Here is a 6,185-nt window from a genome sequence, read left to right as displayed (position 1 = left end):
GGGTTGCATTGACAATCCAACACAATGGGCAGCACATTGAACACATTTTCTAAGTGGTCAGAAACTTGTAAATAACTCATGAAAGAATAAAGTTATGTTAAAACCAAGCACACCATTGTTTTTCTTGTGAAATTCCCAATAAGTTTGATGTGTCACATGATCCTCTTCCTATTGAAAAAACAAAAGTTGGATTCAGAATGGCCGACTTCAAAATGGCCGCCATGGTCACCACCCATCTTGAAAAGTTTCCCCCCTCACATATACTAATGTGCCACAAAAAGGAAGTTAATATCACCAACCATTCCCATTTTATTAGGGTGTATCCATATAAATGGCCCACCCTGTATATATATATATATATATATATATATATATATACAGTTGCAAGAAAGAATATGTGCACCCTTTGGAATGATATGGATTTCTGCACAAATTGGTCATAAAATGTGATCTGATCTTCATCTAAGTCACAAGAATAGACAATCACAGTCTGCTTAAACTAATAACACACAAATAATTAAATGTTACCATGTTTTTATTGAATACACCATGTAAACATTCACAGTGCAGGTGGAAAAAGTATGTGAACCCTTGGATTTAATAACTGGTTGAACCTCCTTTGGCAGCAATAACTTCAACCAAACATTACCTGTAGTTGCAGATTAGACGTGCACAACGGTCAGGAGTAATTCTTGACCATTACTCTTTACAGAACTGTTTCAGTTCAGCAATGTTCTTGGGATGTCTGGTGTGAATCGCTTTCTTGAGGTCATGTAACAGCATCTCAATCTGGTTGAGGTCAGGACTCTGACTGGGCCACTCCAGAAGGCGTATTTTCTTCTGTTTAAGCCATTCTGTCATTTACTTCTATGCTTTGGGTCGTTGTCATGTTGCAACACCCATCTTCTGTTGAGCTTCAGCTGGTGGACAGATGGCCTTAAGTTCTCCTGCAAAATGTCTTGATAAACTTGGGAATTCATTTTTCCTTCGATGATAGCAATCCATCCAGGCCCTGAGGCAGCAAAGCAGCCCCAAACCATGATGCCCCCACCACCATACGTCACAGTTGGGATGAGGTTTTGATGTTGGTGTGCTGTGCCTCTTTTTCTTCACACATAGTGTTGTGTGTTTCTTCCAAACAACTCAACTTTAGTTTCATCTGTCCACAGAATATTTTGCCAGTACTGCTGTGGAACATCCAGGTGCTCTTGTGCAAACTGTAAACGTGCAGCAATGCATTTTTCTGGACAGCAGTGGCTTCCTCTGTGGTATCATCCCATGAAATCCATTCTTGTTTAGTGTTTCATGTATCGTAGATTCGCTAACAGGGATGTTAGCATACGCCAGAGACTTTTGTAAGTCTTTAGCTGACACTCTAGGATTCTTCTTCACCTCATTGAGCAGTCTGCGCTGTGCTCTTGCAGTCATCTTTACAGGACGGCCACTCCTAGGGAGAGTAGCATTTATAGGGCAGGGCAGCTGTCTGCCCTTCGATTCCAGACACATTCTGTGGCCTTAGTTACAGCATCCCTGCGCCGGGTGTGACAAGATGACGTGATCATGTGAGACCCAGCACAGGAGGTCATGGTGATATCATCATAACCTCTTGCGCTGTTCTACTGTCTTATAGATTTAAGACCTAGTGGCCTGAGGCCTATGAGGCTAAATGATCACAGATGTGGCCCTGATTGTGCCTACCCCCTTAGGGATCGCAGGGTGACACCCTAGATGGGCTCCACCCCTTGCCTACCTGACATCCCAGCTCTGCATGTCAAAAATGCATAAACAAAAAAGGCACGAAAAGTAGTTTAAAAAAATTTATGAATTGTATGGCATTTTTCACAAGTCCAAATAAACTGGCAAAAATGATGTGCAAATTAATTTTCTAGGTGTGGCTTCACACTACATCTTTTTCTGAAAAAAAACAAAACACTTTTTTGCTTTTTTTTTTAAACAAAAACCCCCCACTATGGTTGGTTTTCAAATGCTCACCAACAGGAAAATAGAAAATATGACAAAAAATAAGCCACCAAAAACAATGCTTGTAAAAAAAAAACTAGTGCCTTTAGTGATATTAATCAACAAACTCACTGATCTTTTTCCAATAACAACCTAAAATGCAGATCTGGTCTATATTGCATTCTGTAATATACAATAAATAAGTGTTCTGGGGTAAACAGGCTATAAGATTGTTATGTTACATATTTTATATGAAAATTGCTAAAATTGAAAAGAAAATCACAAGTCGATCTTGGCAACAATTTACTCTATGATTATAGAATGCCCTATAACTATTAGCTGTCTAGACCTTTCTGCACTACCGTCCCCCTGACTACTAGCTGGGCTGTTAGGAAGGGCATTATCTGCTTGGGCTTCCATTTCTGAGACTAACACCCTTGTATCATCACCCAATTTAGCAACTATGTTTGAGAGCACAGTTCCTTGGACCTCTTTCTTCTCCTGACTACATTAGCCCAGCTACCTTCCTGCTCCTTCTGATCCTTATCGCCAACCTCCACTTGTACCCCACTAACACCCTCAGTGTTGCTTTTGCTCTTCTAGATCTCTAATGTGAGCTTCCAGATGGACTCACATCTGTCAGAGCAGTATTCACCCTGGACCGCTTGCTCCAGTTGTGTATACATGTATGAAAGTGTGCTCTGAAGAAGCCCTCCAGTGCTGCTAGCCATTATCCCAAGTACATCAACAGTAATGGGAAAGTAAAGTACTTACCAGGACTTTAATGCTGGCGATTTAACACCACATATTTATTAGTCACTTAGTGCAGCAGACACACAGGACATAGCAAGCTCAGTGGAGCCAATATCAGCGGGTTACACTGGAAATCAGTTCTTCATGTCCTTGTGCTGCTTTCTTCCAGCAAAGGTATGGAGTAGGTGAGCAGAAGACTCATTTGAATTGAATTGTGGGCTATTGGTTGAAATGATGTACTTCATCTAACATGTAGAAATCTTGAATCCTAGATCCTCCAAAACATGTACATGTGAATAATGACAGCAACTCTTTTTACAAGCTGTATTTTTAACCTCTTAAGGACATCCGCCATACATGTACAGGTCAGTTGTGACCACAATATCTAAGGCGGCTTTCCCCTGGGGAGTTATGATCCGGGAACCTGAATGGCTCCCCTGAGCTGTTCATTCCTTCTGAAGGATACGAGGCTACCACAGCGATAGTTGCAATGAATGATCCATAGGCTGCAATGATATTTCACTGCAGTCTATGGGACAAGCAATCTAATGATTTCCCTTTTAGGGGACATAATGTAAGTGAAAAAAAAAGGTTTTAAACATATAAAAAATTATAAATTAAAATCACCCACTATTCCCCATAATAATAAACAAAAAACATAAACGTTATCATTGCCATATCTGAAAATGACAGAACAATTAAATTCTAAAGGCATTTATCCCATACGGTAAGCACTTTTATGGAAAAATATCAAAATGGTATCCATTCCTGATTTTAGCTTCCAAACTGCATCAAGAAACCTGACCCCGTGGTTTTTGGATGGAAAAAAATGGACAAACAGAACACAGAGACAAAAACTGATGAAACATAGGTTTTTGAGGACAGAACACAAATAAGTTTTACTTTACTCATCTGATTGTGCATTAAGACTTTATTAATACCAACATTTTTTATTTATTTTTTTTACCTATAAAAATAGCATTTTTATTTTGGATGCCCTTTTTTGTAAACATTTTCTGCATGCATTTTTCCCTATACCGAAACCTATGAGAAAACTTTTGAAAATACTAGAGCAGTGTTGTATTAAAATGCTACCCTACTTTTCTTACACACCCTCTTTGAAATGAAAAAAATAGTCTCAGTGATGAATCTAACCACGCCCATTTCAAAAGGTGGTATTAAACGGCAAAAAGTCACAATGTTTGGTGCAAGACTGCACTTGTGTCAACATTTGTGAATTTTTACATCAGATTTCTGGCGTACAAGATTAATATACACCCCCTTTTAGTTTTTAGCCACATTAGACAAGGAGGCATGACTTACGTATGGTTTCTTGGTTTCCTAAATGTTGCATAAAATGTTCTTTTTTGTGCCAAAATGTACCAAAGTTTTGTGTCTTTCAAATTTGAAAGAAAAAAAAAGAAATTAAAAGTTGATTTAAACTTTTAAGGCGGGTTTACACGAGCCAACCAGAAAGTCGATTGTTGGGATGGAAGCGTTCCTTCCCGATAGTCGGCTGCTCGCTCAATGAGGAAGAAAGCTGCATTTACATGCAGCGATCTGCTTCACAGTATAAGGGCTCATGCACACGACTGTGTGCTGCCCGTGGCTGTATTGCGGCCCGCATATGGCGGGTCCGCAATACTCGGGCATCGGCCGTGTGCATCCTGCATCACGGATCGTGGACCCATTATCTTTAATGGGTCCGCAATCCGGGAGATGCAGAATGAAGGCACGGAAGGGAAGCCCACGGAAGCACTACGGAGTGCTTCCGTGGGTTTTCTGGCCGTGCCTCCGGAATGCAAAAAAGTAGTGCATGCACTACTTTTTTGCGGTGCGGACAGATCACGGACCCATTCAAGTTGAATGAGTCTGGATCTATCTGCGGCCGCCACACGGATGTTGCCGTGCATTGGGGACCGCAAATTGCGGTCCCCAATGGACAGAACGGCAAGCACATGGTTGTGTGCATGAGCCCTAAGGATGAGGGATTGCTATTGCGGTCACTTGTCCCAATACAGCTGCACTGTTTCTGGGCAGCAGATCGCTGTTTAACCCTTTCACCCCGGAGATTTTTTTTTTGCATTTTCGTTTTGCGCTCTCTGCCTTCCCAGAGCTATATTTTTTTTTATTTCTCTGTTCGCATAGCCATATGAGGACTTGATTTCTGCAGGACAAGCTAAGCTGTACGTTCCAAAACCACCATTTAATATTGCATATGATGTAGTGGGAAACGGGGAAAAAATTCCAAATGGGGTGAATTTGCAAAAAAAAAGCTATTCCACCACAGTTTTACGGGTTTTTTATTTGCGACGTTTGATGTGCGATAAAACTGACCAGTTACTTTTATTCTACAGGTCAGTACGAATCCGGCGATACCTTATCTGTATAGTTTTTCTTGCGTTTTGATAGTGATAAAAAAAATGTTTTATTTTTTTGTCGCCATATTTTGACCCCTATAACTTTTTTGTAATTATGTGTATGGAGCTATATGGGGAGCTAATTTTTAGCGGGGCGATCTGAACTTTTCATTGATACCATTCTGGGGGGGGGGGGGGGGGGTGTATGACTTTTTGATCACTTATTATTAAATTTTTAGTAGAAAATGAAGCGACCAAAAATGACAAATTGGCCATTTGGATGCTTTTTTCCATTTTACTGTTTGCCGTATGGGCAATATATTTTGATATTTTTATACTATGGGCGTTTTCGCACATCGCCACATACATGATGTGTTTTTTTTTTTCTTTTTTTAGTTCTTTTATTTTTATTTTGGGAAAAGGGTGATTTGAATTATTATTATTTTTTTTTTACTTTTTTTTTTTTTTACACTTCTTTATACTATAGCAGGCAATCATTAGATTGCTATTCTCATAGACTCCAATGCACTAGCATTGGAGTCAATCAGAAAATTGCTTGTTTCCTATTACAGGCAAGGGCTCCATAGGAAATACTATGCAGCAGTCTCCTGTCATTTACAAAGATGGGCTGCTGCACACAATCTCTGGCTCCTCCAATCGCCACACGGGGGAGGCGGAGCAGTTTCAGTTTTCAGCACGCTCATATGCTGTGGTCAGGATTGACCATGACATCTGAGGGGTTAAATGTCCGCGATTGGCATTACTGCCGGTTGTGGACATGAGCCACGGGTGTTTGCTATAAGAAGCAGGTTGCCACCCACGGCTATGACACCCGCAGCGCTCAGGAGCAGGCACCATCTTTAAAGACCTGGCGCTGGTTGGGAAGGGGTTAAACAGCGCGATCTGCTGCCAAGAAAAGATGATTGGTGTGCCTGCATGAAGGATCACCCCATGAACAAGTGTTTTGTTCGTTCATCAGCTGATTGGCGGCACATTTAGGAGGACAGATTGTTGTTCACAGGAAAGTTTGTTCCTGATAATCTGTCCGACAATCGAGCAGTGTAACTCCACCTTAAGCCAGGCTAAATATACCAGATTTATTCGATTCTTTTG

The sequence above is a fragment of the Bufo gargarizans genome, chromosome 1, assembly GCF_014858855.1.
Source record: "Bufo gargarizans isolate SCDJY-AF-19 chromosome 1, ASM1485885v1, whole genome shotgun sequence".
NCBI classification, from domain to species: domain Eukaryota; kingdom Metazoa; phylum Chordata; class Amphibia; order Anura; family Bufonidae; genus Bufo; species Bufo gargarizans.
This window is presented reverse-complemented; position numbering follows the sequence as displayed.